Genomic DNA, 19,761 nt, shown 5'->3' on the forward strand with positions numbered 1-19,761 from the left:
ATGTTATGTGTTTGTTTTATAGATACGTTTTTTCTTTGCAAAACTAAATGCATTAGTTTGTAGATGGTGTTTTGTATTTGCAAACCACATTGTGTTTGTTAGTGAATCATGAGGCATTTGTAAAACCTGTTTAGTTTGTTTGTGGAGTTATGGCAGGAAATTAGCTCCATATCATTGTTCCCACTAAAGTAGGGGTGAGTGTAATAAGGCGGCAAAGTTGTTGTTCAGTGTGTTGCTGGGAGCATATAAGGATTTATCCACGATGTCCAAATGTTAAAAAAAGATGTGTTGAGAACACGGCGTGCGAAAATATACGGGTCGTGCTGCACTCGTGCTGCAGCTAGATTTGCCTATCCTCTGTAAGAAGGTGTCGGCGACTGACATGCAAGGAAGAACGGCTGTCCACAGGCTGTTCCAACTTTAACAACTTTATTAACTTCCAGTGTAGTGAATTGAACATGCAATTGTAATTGGGTGTGTGGTTGGTATATTTTCATGCACGCACACGCATGTTCCACAACACACAAACTGAACAACACTCATTTTGTCCGATCAGGAGTGGGCGGATCGATCCCAAAATATCGATACTTCCGATATTACGTTACGTTTCAAAATATCGATACTAGAGCCAATAGGATCGATACTTTTATACTTTTTCCCCCCTCTCCTCTACTCGTCAATTTCATCAAAAACTATGTGCAGACGAACACAAGAATATACGCTCTTTTCTTCTCTCTCCACTGCTGTCCTCCTCTCCCGAGGCTCGCGCACGCGCAGCGCGCTCCCTGCCTGAACGCCGATTATCAAGCTGACTGACAGCAGCCAGCAGGGCAGGACAGCAGCAGCCAGCGACTTGCGAGTGCGACACACGCGCATGATGGCTGACCCCTAGATTCCACCGGGTCCGTCTGCGGCGTGTTACGGGCGCGTTACGGCTGCGCCGCGGTGCTCACGGCGATCGCGGCGATCGCGGCCACTCTAGTCAATGGGTGCTATTCCACCACACGCGGCGCGTTACGGCTCAGAAGCGTCCCAGAAGCGTCCCAGAAGCGGCTCGGCGCAGGGCTCCTCCCCTAGATTCCACCGGGTCCGTCTGCTGCGCGTTACGGGCGCGTTAGGGCTGCGCCGGGGTGCTCACCGCGATCGCGGCCACTCTAGTCAATGGGTGCTATTCCACCACACGCGGCGCGTTACGGCTCAGAAGCGTCCCAGAAGCGGCTCGGCGCAGGGCTCCTCTAAAATTACACCTAGATTCCACCGGGTCCGTCTGCTGCGCGTTACGGGCGCGTTACGGCTGCGCCGGGGTGCTCACCGCGATCGCGGCCACTCTAGTCAATGGGTGCTATTCCACCACACGCGGCGCGTTACGGCTCAGAAGCGTCCCAGAAGCGGCTCGGCGCAGGGCTCCTCTAAAATTACACCTAGATTCCACCGGGTCCGTCTGCGGCGCTTTACGGGCGCTTTACGGGCGCTTTACGGGCGCTTTACGGGCGCGTTATGGGCGCGTTACGGCTGCGCCGCGGTGCTCACGGCGATCGCGGCCACTCTAGTCAATGGGTGCTATTCCACCACATGCGGCGCGTTACGGCTCAGAAGCGTCCCAGAAGCGTCCCAGAAGCGTCCCAGAAGCGGCTCGGCGCAGGGCTCCTCTAAAATTAGGATCGAATCCTATTTTTGTCGCGGCGCAGCCGTAACGTAAGGTCTGGCAGGCAGGAAGTGGAACGTTCAGAGCATATATAGCATATATATATATAGATATATACACACACACAAACTAATTTTGCAGACCCTATCCCTCCGTAGTCTTTCAAGTAGGAGGAGAAATGCCAGCGTTCTCCTCCGGTTTACAGGCACTGTGTAAATTATATATATAGAATAATTATGATGATGAATGCATTTTTTTACCACTAAAATACAGCAACACATCTTTGATTCATGTCGTTTATAACTGGAATATTACAGTTATTATTAACTTTGTCTGTACAAAGTAGCCTGTCCAGGAAATATGCCCAAATCAACAAAAACTGCGAGTCGGCAGGCAAGACGCTCCGCTTCTGAAATGCTTCTGAAACGCGCCCGGTAGGGTATGACGCCGGAGGAGGCCGGACCAAAAACGCAACGCGGCGCAGACGGACCCGGTGGAATCTAGGGGTAAAATTAGGATCGAATCCTATTTTTGTCGCGGCGCAGCCGTAACGTAAGGTCGGGCAAGCAGGAAGTGGAACGTTCAGAGCATATATAGCATATATATATATATATATATATACACACACACAAACTCATTTTGCAGACCCTATCCCTCCGTAGTCTTTCGAGGAGAAATGCCAGCGTTCTCCTCCGGTTTACAGGCACTGTGTAAATTATATATATAGAATAATTATGATAATGAATGCATTTTTTTACCACTAAAATACAGCAACACATCTTTGATTCATGTTGTTTATAACTGGAATATTACAGTTATTATTAACTTTGTCTGTACAAAGTAGCCTGTCCAGGAAATATGCCCAAATCTACAAAAACTGCGAGCCGGCAGGCAAGACGCTCCGCTTCTGAAATGCTTCTGAAACGCGCCCGGTAGGGTATGACGCCGGAGGAGGCCGGACCAAAACCGCGGCGCAGCCGTAACGCAGACGGACCCGGTGGAATCTAGGGGTGAGAGAAAGATGAGCGTTGTGTGGAGCTATTTCACAACTGTCAATGAAAACTTAGCGAACTTTGATGTGTGCAAGAAGGCAGTTCGCTAATGTGGCCACTTTGTATTGTTATTTTTCATGTTTGCACTTTAAATTTGCAAAAGTAAAACGTTTATTTGTCTATAAAAACTGTCCTGTCTTTATTCATGAAAATGAATTCAGATTTAGTCTAGTTATGATGCATTCAGCTCAAAAATCATGTCATGCAGCTCTCCCCTACATGAAAGTACATAAGAAGCTTTTCATTTTAAAAGGTATCGGTATCGATCGCCGATTTTCACTGGCCCTGAAATACTTGGTATCGGATCGAATCCAGATGTTGTGGTATCGCCCACCCCCAGTGTCCTTGCGATCTTGTTATATATAACAACAAGAGCACTATAATAATATTATTATATATGGTTGAGACCATTCGGGCTTATTCTAGAGGGGTGCAAGGAATAGTCCAAGTAGTGGGGGAGTTTTATACAATATGTTTAAAACATAAAGATAAAACGTTTTTTACAAGTTATTGTTTAATGTTTTAAGGAGGTGACGCTACTCAGCCAATAAAATCAGTGCAGTCAGTGAGTCAGCACGATAGATTCAAACACACACACAGAGACGAGACAAGAAGAGAGAAACAGTCGGAGTAATTTCAAATGGCGGAAGGTAGACAGCGAAAACAGAGCATTTAATGACATTTTCTCTTACTGGACCTCTTTGAAATGCAATTGAATAACCCTGCATTATAGCAACAACAACAATAATAATAATAATAATAATAGCAATAATAATTGGGAGGGGGGGCGCGGCTGTTCTTATGTTCTCTGAGGGGAGGCTCACCTTCCCACACTTTGAAAACCCCAAGGTATTTTGTTATTTTTCATACTTTTTATTATTATTTTTCTTTTTTCTTTTATTTGTTTATTTTGTTCAATAAATTAAAAAAAAAAAAATGTAAAAGAAAAAAGATGACTTGAATCTTTAACCCACACCAGTTAATGACAAACTGAAATACATTTAAATATGACATAACACAGTTTGAATTTAATCAAATAATAATGACGAAGAAAAAGAAGAAGCGTTGAAAATACATATCTACTACTATGTTTTAACCCTTAGATGCATAAGTGGGTCTTTTTTGACCCGGTGAGGTGGTTTTCTTGAAGTGTCTTTGTAATTACATTTTTTTATCATTTCATATTCCAGCTATTCCTCAAAAAACATGTTTTGGATATCATGCCATTCAAATTTTTTATTTACATTTTAAGAAATTGTAGTTTTTGTATTACTACCCCAAGCTTCCATAAGTGGGTCAAAAATGACCGAATGCATTTTCTATGGAATCCCATGGGAACCTTTGATTCTTATCACCTGTGGCTGTCAGGAATACATTCACTGTGACCACATCACAAGTGGCACCTCTCAGGAAGATTATTTTACACAGCAAGATCTGATACCTGTCAGTATAATAATAATAATAATAATAATAATAATACATTATATTTTTATAGGGCTTTTCAAGGACTCAAAATCACTTTACAATATAAGGGAAGGTTAGGGACTAGGACTATCAAACTTGATCAACCGGCATGGATTGATGGGGGTGGGCTATGAGTAGACAAGAGGGGAAGAGATGAGTTTTGAAAAGGGACTGGAATACTATGAGGGTCTCAGAATAGCGGAGATCTTTGCATCAAGTTCAAAACGATTTTTTTCAAAATGTAAAATAAATGTCTAAAATTATAAATAGTGAAAAATTAAATATAAAATATTTCTAGTGTGAACCAAAATATAATACTAAATATTATATAAGTGAATTTTCTTAACCAAAATGACAGAAATGGCATAAAAACACATATTATTCTTAAACGGGTCCTTTTTGACCCACTTATGGAAGAGTTTAGGGTCCAGTCACTCGTGCATCTAAGGGTTAAACTACTTATTCATAATAATTAATACATATTTAATAAATAATTCATGATATATGTTTTTTTAAATAACAACCCCTTTCTGCTTGAATAAGTGTGTAACTAAATTACCTTATTTAACTAACATGAAATATAAATAACTGCAACTACAGAAGTACTGGCTTTTTGATCATTCATAATTTTGACATTATTTCATATGTAAAATGGTTGATGATTGCTAGAAATGATCTTATATAACTGAAGTATAAAAAACAAATACAAATAATAATGATAGTGTGTGAACTTACTTGTGAATATCTCTGTCGCTCTCCATCCCTCATTCCTTTCTGTTCGCAAATGGGTGCTGGCTGTGACATCTGCACCTGTCTGAGAGATATTCCTTAGAACGCCACTCCCCATTTTTGTTCCAGCTTTCTTCAGTCCTGATAAAGGTACACAGATGTTGACTTTAAATACAAGTAGCAACTTGCATTACTTCAGTGTCAGAAATTATGCTCTGTGAAGTATTTATTTCTTATTAAGTTCAAATACAAAAGTATTATCTTAAACTTTTACTTAAAGTCCCAAAAGAAAAAGCACTACTTATAGAGAATGGTATCATTTCAGAGGAATTTGTATTTTAGTATTGAATTATGGCCCCGTTGATTCATTGTGTGTTATTCAGTTTCAGGTTAAAGCTGGTAACAGTGGAGCTAATTTAACATTTTTATAACAATGTTACACACTTTATCTATGGATGGCTTGTTAATTCCCCACCATAGGTTTTACCTTAATCCATCCTAATACATTATGATTTATTTGTTGTTTTTATTTCATATTATCAGAGGTGGGAGAAGTACTCAGATCTTGTACTGAAGTAAAAGTAGAAGTACCTGAGTGTAGGAATACACTGTTACAAGTCAAAGTCCTGCATTCAAAATGTATTAAATTAAAAGTGCAAAAGTATTAACATCAAAATATACTTAAAGTACCAAAAGTAAAACTACTCATTCTGCGGATTGGTCCATTTCAGAATAATATATTTCATATATTTTTATTATAAATATTGATAATTAAAGTGTTATCAAAGCTGGTAAAGGTGCAGCTAGTTTGAATGACTTTGTATACTGCAGGGTAGCTTGTGAATTTACTCCAGGTGGAACTTAAGTCTGATTTAAGTGTTGATTATATTTCATGATTAATCCAAATCTGTAAAGTAACTAAAGGTATTAAATAAATGTAGTGCAGTAAAAGTACACAATTTACCTCTGAATTGTAGTGGAGTAGAAGCATAAAGTAGCATAAAATGGAAATACTCAAGTAAAGTACAATTATCTCAAAACTGTACTTGAGTACAGTACTTGAGTAAATGTACTTAGTTACACTACAAAAACTCGAAATCTTGCCAAGTATATTTGTCTAATATCTAGTCAGAATATGTCTCTACACCTGATATAAGACATAATAACGTCAGAAGTAACACTGCAGTGAGATATAGGGTCTTGTTTTTAGACAATGCATCATCTTGTTAAGTCAAAACATCTTATTTTGAGTTGTATCTTAGATGAAACACATCATTTTTTACATATGTATTAGAAAATTACCAACTAACATCAGAAAATGAAAACTTTTGAGCATTTGCGGCTTATATTGTAACAACATTTCCTGATTCTGGTCAAATATAGTTCAAAATAAGTTCTCCCAGCTAATTACAAGACCTCATTTATCTAAATATCCCTTCTTATTTCAAAAAATGTACCAAGCTAATTTTCTGTCCTTCCTGGAAATAGATTGATTCTGTTACATTACATTACATGTCACTTGTTAGACACTTTTATCCAAAGCGACTTACATACTCAATACTGTGGACAATCCCCACAGGAGCAATTTGGGGTGAAGTGTTCAGGGACATATAATGTAATGTAACAGAATCAATCTATTTCCAGGAAGGACAGATAACCTGCATCTCTGATTACACTGCAACAAGGCCGCACACTTCCTTATCTCTTTTACACAAACACACACACAGACACATGTTCCACTAGTAACAAAGAAAACAAAAATTGCTTTGACTCATCGCCTCGAGCAGTTCCCGTTAATCTGTTTGTACTATTTTGGTGAATGAGCCCTGTTTTTTTCACCCAATAGATTTCCTTTGAAGGATATGCTGACCTTTAGGCCCAATTACAGTCTGAAAACACTGAAACACTGAAACACAAAACACTGAAACACTGAAACACTGAAACACCGACACACAGAAACACCGAAAACTATTAAACAGCCCTGATATATACTATGACCATTCTTTACTTATTTATAATATGGTTCAAATGGAGTCATTTGAGTTGTCTGATGCACTTGATACAATTTTACTTTTTAAAATACTGATGTGTTTATTCAAAACCATTTCAACACACAATGTCATGACTTTTTCAAGATATTTTTGTCAAACTATACTATGGCTTTCTCTCATTTTTTTTTAGAGATCCTATACTGACATTGCAGACAAACTATATAATATAATTCTTAACTACATACTGTACTTGGACTTTTTTCAAGATACTTTTAACATACTATACTAGTACTTTTAAAATAAATGTTCGGACATTCTACACTGTGACTCTTTTTTTTAAATGATATATAGGAAATACTATACTATGATTTGAAGACAACAGTTTTTTTAAATGTAAAAAACACTTTTTTTATTTGCAGAATTTCATATTTACAATTTATTGTATTCACCCCATAGGAATCAATAATACATTTATACTGATTGCAACATCCCCAGGATCTTCTCCAGCACAGAATCCCCCAGATGAAGGGAAATATTATAATGGAGTTTTTGCACTTCGGCCAAAGTATTAATGTGTATGCTGTTTTTGACACAAAGATGCATTACATCTACAAACAGAGCATACAATGCGAGCACATGATACACTTTTGGTGTTTGTTTCATTTCTTCGGTAATATTACAGAATGTTTCGGAAAATGAAGATTCTAGGACCACTTTAAATGTTTCGTTTACAATCGTTTCCCAATGACCCGGAATAGTACTGCCAGAATGAACGATATCCAAAATGTCTTCTAGTTTACAAACTTCAGCCGTTCTGTTTACACGGGGATCACTACTCATTCTGTTTTCAATCGTCATCAACAACACACTTATTAAACAGGTATTGACTGCATTCTGATAGATATATACAGATTGTTTTCCATAGTAGTTACCCATTTTTATTTTACTTTAAAGAAAAAAAATCCCTGGCTTCAATCAACCGCTGGTTATTAGTCTTCTTCTTCTCCATCCAGCTCGGCATGGATCTTTTCAAGTCTCTCCTTGAGGTGTCTGCAGTTTTTGAGATTGTGCAGAAAAGCCTCCGAAGCGCCTTGGATCCTCCATTCAGCCGCGTAAATGTTTTTATCATTAAGACTCTGGTCAATCACAGTAATGAAGTCGGCGAGCCAAAGTCTTTTCATTAACGCATTGTAATTGTTTCTGAAGAAATATTCTGGAATGTCATTCAGACAATCATGTTGCCTCTGGCCGGGGTGACTGACTCGGCATCCATTGCAGATTTCTTCTCTGTACCGATGCAGCACCCTCTCCAGAATATCAACCAACTCCGATTTCACTATGTTCAAAAACAGAGACGTCTTGGCCCAAGGAGTAACATCAGCAGCAGTAGTACTGCAAGATTTGGGTGTCCACAATGGTGGTGATGATGGTAGTCCAGGAGTTTGTTCCTGGCTGCAACTCGCGGGGGGAGACTTGGTTTTTCTCAGATCCATGGCTAGTTTTCAACGGTCGTCTTAGTGGGGTCCTTCGTTTTAGATGATTTGCTGAGTGGGGGTGGACTTATTGCGTTGAGTGGGGGGAGTCATCTGTAGAATTGAGAGTTTTTAGAAAGTTCTTTAAGCTTTGTAGCTTTTTCATCTATCATTTCCAACCAAGCAGCAAGAGGTCAAATTTAAGAAGAAGTAATAGTTTGTCACGATTTTACGGAAAAAGTCAAAGTATAGTTTGTCAGAAAAAATATATGGAAAAGTCATTGTGTACGTTGAAAATCTGAAAAAATTAATTAAAAAAAGCATAATACAGTTAGTCAAAAAGTAGGGCTACATAATATATTTAAAACCTATTGTTATTGCAATGTCACATCTTAAAGACAGCTTGAACTGGATAAATGGTTAGTCTTTTTCAAACATACCATACGTTCTGCATGTTAGTATATTTGGCCAATCGGTTTAGACCCTACTGCCCTAGACGCATGCCCTCAATAGGGAAGTCACACTTTGGGAAGAGGTGTTTAATTTGACAGATCTGACTTGATTTTTGTTGTGATGGCTGAAGGAAGAGGGACGGGCGAGAAAAAAATTCAGAGGATGAAGAAACAGAAAAAAAAAACTTGTTTGTAAAAAAAACGACAGCACGTCAGTTTCAAGAAAGATGACACAGTTTTTTATGCATGACATGCAAATATATCTTGAAGCCCTACAAAAAACAAAAAACAAAAAAAACGTACAAGTATATTGTGTTGAAAATATCGCAAAAAGTCGTAATATTGTATAATGTATTAGTTGCATGTTGTAGTTTTTCAAAAATATAATGGAAAAAGGAGAGAAAAACAAAAAATAAATATCACGGCCCGTCCACACAGCAGCGTTAAAAAAATCTTGGAACGCTTCTGCCTTCACTTTGAATGGGGTGACGTCACTTTGCCTCACTTTTCGCCGAACTGCATTGTGGGAAGCAGAGCGGAGATTTTCAGGATTTTCAGGATTCAAAGTTGAGCAATGTTCAACTTTTGAAGCTGAGGTGGAAGCGTCAGCCAATCAAATCCTGTGTATGCAAATATGACAGTTCAAGCGCTAGCCAATCAAACCGCGTGTATGCTGGGAGAGACATACCGCAGGTAATTTCCTCATATTCCAAAAAATGGAGGAGAAATTAGCGGTAGGGAATCACCCGGTGCTTTATGACCAGTCCCTATTTACCTACCGGGATATAAACCGGAGGAGCCAGGCATGGAGGGAGGTGGCAGAGACAGTGGTATGTTTTCGCCTGTTTGGGGAGTTTATATCCAGTTTACTTCGGGCTTTTTTGCTTCGTATGTCGGGGGCGGGAGATTCATGTGATTGGTTGTTGGTGCCTTGCTCGCAAAAAATCCCCAAGCTTCAGATACGCCCGCCTCCAAGATTTTTTTAACGCTGCTGTGTGGACGGGCCGTCACAGTATGTTGAAAAAATATGAAAAAAGTAATGTTGTGTTAAAATAACATGAAAGAAATCAAAGTAAAGCATCTAAAAAAACATATATTTAAAAAAAAGTAATGCTAGTCAAGTCAAGTTATCAAAACTGCATTGTTTCATCGAAACAGTGTTAAAATCACAAACTTTCCATTTAGAGTTTGATTCTTTAAGAAAACTCAATTCATTACAAATTAATTAATATTTTACCAAGTTATAAAGTTTTGCATCCATTAAAGTGTAACTAAAAGCATCTTTGTAGGAGAAAAAACAAAAATTATTTAAGTTATTTCCAGAAAACTGGATTGTCTTACTAAAATGCCCTTAAGAGTCACAGTCTTAAAGAAAATCTGTTCAGAAAAAGTACTTAACTTTCTATCAGTTGTAAAGTTGACAAACATAAAACTGTATCCAAAAGTAAGAGAAGATGTTTCAGATGTTGCATGTGTTTCAGATGTTGCATGTGTTTCAGGTGTTTCAGATGTTGCATGTGTTTCAGATGTTGCAGATGTTTCAGATGTTGCAGATGTTTCAGATGTTGCATGTGTTGCAGATGTTGCATGTGTTTCAGATGTTGCAGTTCATTTTCGTAGCAGCTTTTTTACAATTGCTAGATGGGGTATACAGGTTACGAAACACTTGAGCCGCATTTTCCTTTGTCACCTGCACTGGTGTCATTTTAATACTTCGGTGATAACTATTATTGTAACTTTCAATTAGTTCAGGCAAGACGTCTATGTATCTATGAGTGTTTTTTAGCTGTAAAATACCTCCTCATTTTAGTTTTCAGCGTACGGCTAAATCTCTCTACCACACGCGCCTTCATGTCACTGTCTGTTGCATAATGTGCAATACCTCGTTTCTTCAATAAGGCTTGAAAAACTGTTTCAGATGTTGCATGTGTTTCAGATGTTGCATGTGTTTCAGATGTTGCATGTATTGCCTGTGTTGCCTGTGTTTCAGATGTTGCATGTGTTTCAGATGTTGCATGTGTTGCAGATGTTTCAGATGTTGCATGTGTCTTACTAAAATCCCAGAGTGCCTTTAAGAGTCACAGTCTTAAAGAAAATATGTTCGTCTTAGTGGGGTCCTTAGTTTTGGATGATTTGCTGAGTGGGGTGGGACTTATTGCGTTGAGTGGGGGGAGTCATCTGTAGAAATGAGAGTTTCTTTCACCCGTATAATGTCCCTCGCTGTTTCACTCTTTTTAAAAAGTTATTTTTCATCTATCATTTTCAACCAAGCAGCAAGAGGTCAGATTTAAGAATAAGTAATAGTTTGTCACGATTTTACGGGAAAAAGTCAGAGCACGATGTCACATCTTAAAGACAGCTTGAACTGGATAGATGGTTAGTCTTTTTCAAACATACCATACGTTCTGCATGTTAGTATATTTGGCCAATCGGGTTAGGCCCTACTGCCCCACTCCCTCAATAGGGAAGTCACGCTTTGGGAAGAGGTGTTTAATTTGACAGATCTGACTTGATTGTTGTTGTGATGGCTGAAGGAAGAGGGACGGGGAGGAAAATTCAGAGGGTGAAGAAGCAGAAAAATAACTTGTTTGTAAAACTGACAGCACGTCAGTTTCAGGAAGATGACACCGGTTTTATGCATGACATGCCAAATATCCTGAAGCCCTACAAAAAAAATATATAATAAAGTATAATTTATATAAATAAGTATATTGTGTTGAAAATATCGCAAAAAGTCGTAATATTGTATAATGTATTAGTTGCATGTTGTATTTTGATAAAAATCACTGTGTAGTTTTTCAAAAATATAATGGAAAAAGGAGAGAAAAACAAAATATCACAGTATGTTGAAAAATATGAAAAAAGTAATGTTGTGTTAAAATAACATGAAAGAAATCAAAGTAAAGCATCTAAAAACATATATTTAAAAAAAGTAATGTTAGTCAAGTCAAGTTATCAAAACTGCATTGTTTCATCGAAACAGTGTTAAAATCACAAACTCTCCATTTAGAGTTTGATTCTTTAAGAAAACTCAATTCATTACAAATTAATGAATATTTTACCAAGTTATAAAGTTTTGCATACATAAACGTGTATCTTACAGTTCCTTTGTGAGAGAATTATGCACAAATCTGTCATATCAAAACATTCTATTGCAGTATTTTATCTGTTTTATGTGCTCTATATGTATATATATATATATATATATATATTTGTTGCACTGTTGGAGGAGCCTGTGACCTATGTTTTTCATTGACATATCTACACTGTAGCTAATGGGCATATGCCATAAAGCCTTGAAATTTGAAACTTAAAATTATCAAAAACTGCATTGTCTCACTGAAAACAGCTCTAAAGAAAACCCAATTCCCTACAAAGTACTTTATATTCTACCAAGAAACCATATTCCTTACAAAGTACCAGTTGTAAAGTGTTACTCACTTCAAAAGTGTATCTAAAAAGTATCTTTGTAACAAAAACAAAAGAAAAAAGCATTAATGTTAACAACGCCTCAAAGGGCGGACTCCTGAGTTCCGTAATGTCCCCCCTAACATGGCACTTGGACTATTTACATCATCCAGGGCTCAACACCGGTAAATACACCTCTCTTTATCCGCTCTCCAAGCCTCCAAGGGCGGACTCCTGAGTTCCGTAATGTCCCCCTAACATGACACTTAGACTATTTACATCATCTAGGGAAGCACACCAGTAAATCTTCCTCATAGTTAATAAAGTAATTAAACAATAAAAAACACAAGATCAGGGCGTCATTAAGATCTTTAAATTAGACAGCGCAAGACAGTTCACTCACACTCTTAAGTCTGTGCATTGCTAAGTGTTTTTACACCCTGTCTGCCCTGATCAACCCCCCTGCAGCCACCCCCAGAATGAATAGCAATATAATATAATTGTTCTTCTCTTTTTTCCTACCTACAGCTAATTCTAATATTACCCCTACACAACCTCATATAACTTCATATAGGGATTCTTTAATAGTTGTGTGAAGTAATTAAACAATAAAAAAGACAATACCAGGGGGTCATTAAGATCTTTAAATTATTATTACCCTCTTCAGAGAGACTTCATTGTAGTTAATAAAGTAATTAAACATTAGTTCACTAGCCATACAGCTTAAGAGCACATCCAGTTCACAAGCCCTACAATTTCAAAAGAACATCCTTAGTTAACAACAACTTCATAGGGGGTTTTAAAGTTGTGTGAAGTAACTAAACATTACAAATACAATATCAGGGGATGATTAACCTCTTTTTTAATTATTATTACCCTCTTTCAAAAAGAGAGCCCCTTGTAGTTAATAAAGTAATTAAACATTAGGTCACAAACCTTGCAACTTAAGCAAACATCCTTAGTTAACACAAATCATATCTAATAACTGACTGGGAGAGGGAGGGGTGGGTGGAGGGGGGTGGGGGCGACAGCTCGAGACAGGGGGGAGACAGGGAGGATGTCACACCTGTACGTGATAAGGATATAACACGCAGGTGTGATATCACACCGGCATGTCATAACACCTCGAACAAAGGAGGTTAGCATAAGTAGTAGTAGGTGTGACCTGTCACTTTTTTATGCATACTAATGAGACGAAAGCGGGATGAATATAACTACTCACCTAAATAAACTTTGATCTGATGGAGCCCACAGTTCATGATGAATCAGTTTATGACTTGCAGTCACAGACATTTAATGGCAGTGTATACTGGAACTTACATACACTATAGGAGGATCTAAAACTGGTGAAACATGAGGTGATGTTTATTTTCCCAAGCTATTTCCTTGAGCAGTGAGAGATAAAGAAGAAATCCAAGTAAACATGACACACAGCTGTCCAACAGGAACTCAACAAAGGTGTAAATATGGAAATATAAACACCAAATTACTCAGAGTCTGTGTTAGTTCCCGCTAAAATAGGTGTCTTCAGGAGCACATTTTTACTTGATGACACATACAGACATGCATTAAATGTCACTATTACCTCATGTAAGAACTGCTGCTGATCAGGGTTAATTTCCCAATAATGACTGGCTGTCTGTCCATTAACCAGGTTGTTACATGGCTAATAAAAATAGATCATCACGTTAACAGCAACGGATTGATTTAACAATTATGTAATTTATTTTAAATTGTTGCACTCCTTCCACAAAGAATACATTCTCTGGTGGATTTTTTGCTTAGAACTGAGTCCATAGCAGTGTAACTTTATTGCTTTTGATTTTGCAATCAAGTACATTTTACAGTTTGAATTTTGAACAGATGAATAATAAATGCTCAAATAAATCAAATGATGGCAGCATTGATTGCTCCCAAAGTTTGGGAACCTTCTTTTTAATTGAAGTCTTGAATCACTGCCATGGCCCAAACTGTCCTGTTTCCTGTCTGTATTCTGTAATTGTGTTCATTACTCAGTTGCCCAGCTCTTTATGTGCTCTTTTGGTTTTTCCCAGCTGTTTTCTTGACCACTTTTCTTCTATTTTCTGGGAACAGTTTAGCCAAAGTGGATTGATAGGATTGGGCTTGGTCTTATTTATGATGAAACTTTTAAAATAAAATAAACTGACCATCATTGTATGTAACCCTCCTGTTACATTCAGGGTCAAATTGACCCGTTTGAAAGTTTGAAAATCGACGAAAAATACTTTCAAGTATTTTTTTTGTATGAAACTTCTTCTACTTACCTTAATTAGTGCAATAAACAAGTAAAATTAAAATGGTTCATGTCATGAATTTGGAACTCCCCCCTACATGTCTATATCACAGAGATGGTATTCGGGTCAATCTGACACGGCAGTGAAAGTGGAGGCTAAAAGGGGTCAGAAATGCACACACACACACACACACACACACACACACACACACACACACACACACACACACACACACACACACACACACACACACACACACACACACACACACAAACACGTGAAATGTATCAACATCAACCAATTTGTAAAAAAAAGTTGGAACATTTTAAAAGTAATTTAAAAAAATGTTATGTTATGCAAAACTATTGTATTTTATATCACGGTTTTTCCAATGGAAAAAAAAAATAGAAAAATGTGTTTGAATGTATATGTTTTGTGAAAAACGAGTGACTTATTCTAATGGAACCATGATCTGTGAAAGGTGAATAACACAATTGCACTAAATATTGATTTCATTGATAGTAATAAAAGGTACAAACTATGTACAAAAATAAATCTGGTTAATCTTCTGACCATTTTGGATAATTAAACATGCACTGGTTCAAATTGACCGCACGAATATTATTGCTGTTACAAAAAACGAATACAACAGGAGGGTTTAAGAAAGCCATGTAATAGTGTGAGTAGTTATAAGACAACTGTATTTTTCCAAATTAGATTAAGTACCTGATAAGAGAGTGATTTATGACCCTCATAAACCTTAGTCCCGCCTCCAAATCCCTCTGATGTGGCACCTGTCACTCTGACATCTGACCTTTGACCCTCTTATCTTTTATGACTTGTTTGTTTATTGTTTTATTGCCCCCTCATAAAGGATGTTGCACAATAGATGGGGGGTGATAAGACTTTACATATCTGACCTTTGACCCTTTTATCTTTTATGACTTGTATGTTTATTGTTTTATTGCCCCTCATAAAGGATGTTGCACAATAGGGGGTGATAAGACTTTATTACCCTTTTGATGTGAAACCTGTTAGAGTGTCCTAAATAGGTAATTATTTGTCAATGATAAAACCAATATAGTTAATGATGATAGTATGACTTGTTTAGCTGTTTTATAGCGCACTCAGAAGGATGTTGCTCAATAAGGGGTGATAAGACTATGGCCCCTTTGATGTGACACCTGTTGTAGTATCCCCCTAGTAAGCTATTATAGTCATTGATGTTAGTATGACTTGTTTCGGTCACCTGTGGTGCTTGTAATGCCCTCTATAAGGTAATGTTCTTTAACAGTGGGTTAATATTACTTATTGACTCTTTTGTGGTAATATAAGGTTATATGACATTTTATTGTTTAATTACTTTATTAACTAGAAGGAAGCCCCTTTGAAGTTGTGTTTCCCTGGATGATGGAAATAGTCTAAGTGCCATGTTAGGGGGACATTACGGAGCTCATGAGTCCGCCCTTTAAGGCTCTTGGAGCGGACAAAGAGAGGTGTATTTACTGGTGTTGATCCCTGGATGATGAAACTAGTCTAAGTGCCATGTTAGGGGGACATTACGGAGCTCATGAGTCCGCCCTTTGAGGCTTGAAGAGCGGACAAAGAGAGGTGTATTTACTGGTGTGTTTCCTTGGATTATGTAAATAGTCTAAGTGCCATGTTAGGGGGACATTACGGAGTTCAGGAGTCAGCCATTTGAGACTATGTTAACATTAATGCTTTTTGCTTTATTTGTGTTACTAAGATACTTTTAGATACACTTTGAAGTGTGCAACACTTTTGCACCTGGTAGAATATTAAAGGTCCCATGTCATGCTTTTCCGGTTATTACCCGTCCCCTTGTGTGTTATGAAGGTTTTTATGCATGTAAACGGTCTGCAGAGTCAAAACCCCTCAAAGTACACCCTGTAGGGCAGGGGTCGGCAACAGGCGGACCGCGGTCCGGATCCGGACCCAGACGCCGACCTATACGGACCCGGACCTATAATCAATACATTAATAGGGGATTTCAATTTTGACGGGGTGATTCTATTTTAACCGCCGCCGACAGGGGGCGAAAGAGACGAATGAGCGATACAGGGAGAGAAACACAGAAGAAGAGATGAGAGAGTGGCAGAGAGAAGAGGAGAGGAAAGTGAGTGAAGAGAATAATTAGCGATACAGGGAGAGAAGCGGAGAGGAGAATGAACAGGCGTGTTAGCGGCAGACAGGGAGAGACAAATAATTACACATGGCGCTCTCCAAGAAGAGGAAAGTGGACAGTGAGAACAGAGCTTTTAACCCTGAGTGGACGGACTCATTCATGTTCATCCTGCCCACTGGGAGCACAGAACCAGTGTGTCTCATTTGTTCAGAGACCGTGGCGCTCATTAAAAGCAGAATACAAAAATCAAGTAACTGTATTCAGCTTGCATTATATTTGAAAAACGAGTAATCTGATTACAGTTACTTTCGTAAACCTGAAGTGAATACATTTTGGAATACTTATTGGAATTATTGGTGGAAAAGTTTCCTCATAAAATGTAATATTCATTACCAGCAGAACTGTGTGCACACTGCACAGCGCTGCAGCATGTCTGTGAGGCCCCGCCCCCGCACGCAGATCAGAGAGAGAGATCTCTTTTAAAATATATTGAAAGTTAGAAACGGAGATGGTTCGATAAAATGTGCAAGATAACGTTTATGTAGCATTTCTTTATTGTCGAAATGATGACATTTCATAACGGGATCAAATCAAAGTGAATGGCCTGCTGCTGCTGAATGCATGGGGCAAGTGACTGGAAACAGTTTTAAAAGTTATTACGTCATTTCAGATAATAAATAATAATGGTAATTCATTCTGTTTTTTATGTGGGGTGCAGATGAGAGGGAGCTGTCCAGAATGACCCAAATATGTTGTGTTTGAGTTGTGCTCTTGATAAGCCATTAAAACAGTAAAATAAGTGTCTCCTGTTCACCAAAACATACCCATCTGTTATGGAAAAATAAAGTATTCCAAAAGTATTCTAAAAGTAATCTGAATACGTTACTTTTTTAAGACACGTAACTCTAACTGTATTCGGATTACTTTCAGAGCCATGTATTCAGTAACCGATTAAAAGTGCCAAAACGCCACTATGAGACAAAACACAAAGTGTTTGACCAAACATTCCCTCTCAAGTCAGAACTGAGGTCACAAAAAATAAGCAGTCTCAGAGCCCAATATGATCAGTCCACCAGGATCAAAATTAAAACTAAATATCGTGGGCAGGCTAACCGAGGCTAACCAATGAGCACCTGCATGTGTGTATGAGAATGGCCCTGACACCATTTCAGCCCAGATTTAAACTCCTGGCAGGACAAGCTCAAGCTCAATTCTCGCACTGAATACAAAAAAGTGAGTGAGGGACTGCAATATAAGAGGGAAAGAAAGAGAAACTTTAAAACTGTTCAATTGTTATGATGTGTAAAGACTGATATGTTCTATAATCGTCTGAAACTGTTAAGTCATGATGTGAAACGGTTAACAAAGCTATTTTATTTATTTCTCTATTTTATTTTTAAATGCAGCCCGAGAGGAACATTACACATATCCACAGTATTTACTGTATATCTGTATAGTTCAATGTTAATTGACAATAAATATTGTTGTTTTTGAATTGTACTTTCTTTATTTGTTTGGCAGTCAGTTGTTGATTACAGACGTTGATAAAGCTACAGGCTACTTCAATATATATCACACTAATTCATAAAGCAACTTAGACATTTTGATGTTCCGGACCTTTGGATGGGGACATTTTCTCTAACTGGACCTCGTTGAATTTTAGTTGAATACCCCTGCTGTAGGGAGTAAAACCCTAACACAGAAAATACCTCCCCAAAACGCCTTGTTGGAGATTTCTCATTTACTTCCTGGGTATCGCTACGTAGGGACCTTTCAGCGATTCATGCCGGATATGTACAGCGTAGGGCACTGAAGAACGATGCTGTTCCTACTTTGTTTGGACCAGCGGGAGATTCGGATACACAACCTGTAAGTATTCATTGTTGTTTGTGTATTTATGATGTTTAAAACAAACAAGGTATCTACCACGACTGTTAAATGGGTAAACGTTTTTTGGGCTGCTAAGTTGGGATCGCGGAGAAATGCTCTCTGCAGACCCATGCTCACAGCGTTATAAACCTTTTTCTTACTCAATATCAAGCCACACTTATTGTTTTTACTTCGGCTGTGAGTGTTTGTGTGTGCTCAGGATGAGTTTCGCTTGTTCTCGCTGTATCTGTATTGCCAACACGGAAGCCCTGTCTGCTCCTCACAGCAACGAGCAGCTGCGAGCAGCTGCACGTCGCATGACCAATCAGAGCACACTGGGCTCACAGGGAGGGGGGCAGGTGCTCGAACAAGCCGTTTAGGACAGAGAGTGAATACCGGTGAATACACATACTTTACAGAGATGCTGTATGAGAAACCAATGTGAGTTTGGAAAATTGCACAGTATAAATCTATTTTAGTATACCTCAACAATGGAATTATGATCAGTAGAACTGGCCATGACATGGGACCTTTAAGTAGTTACTACTTTGTAAGGAATTGGGTTTCTTTATAGGCAGTTTGTGATTTTTAGGGCTGGTTCAGTGAGACTATGCAGTTTTGATCATTTCAAGTTTTCAAGTTTCAAGTTTCAAAGCTTTTATTGTCATCTGCACATTAGCTACAGTGTAGATATGGCAATGAAAAACACAAGTCACAGGCTCCTCCAACAGTGCAACATATATATATATATATATATATATATATATATATTTGTTTAATTTGTTCTATGTCCTCTATATATATATATATAGAGGACATAGAACAAATTAAACAGATTTAGCTTTTTTCTCTCACCAATGTACTGTAAGATACACTTTTATGTATGCAAAAAGTTAAAACTAGAAAAATTATAAATATCTTAACAACTGGTAGAATATGAAGTACTTTGTAAGGAATTGGGTTTCTTTTAATGGCCGTTTTTTATTTTAACACTTGTTCAGTTAAACAATGTAGGTTTTCTTTCTGATAACCTTACATATTTTAGTTATTTTCTGCTATCAAGATACTTTTTTGATACACTTTTATGTAGGAACATTTTACAACTGGTATATTGTCAATTACTTTGTAACAAATGTATTTTCTTAAAGACTGTGACTCCAAAAGGCAAGTTTGTAATTTTAACACTTTGTTTTACTGACACTAGACAGATTTAGCTTTTTTTCTCTCGTTGTCTTTCTCTTACTTTCGGATACAGTTTTATGTATGACACCTTTACAA

Source organism: Trematomus bernacchii, unplaced genomic scaffold (genome assembly GCF_902827165.1).
Source record: "Trematomus bernacchii unplaced genomic scaffold, fTreBer1.1, whole genome shotgun sequence".
Lineage (NCBI taxonomy): Eukaryota > Metazoa > Chordata > Actinopteri > Perciformes > Nototheniidae > Trematomus > Trematomus bernacchii.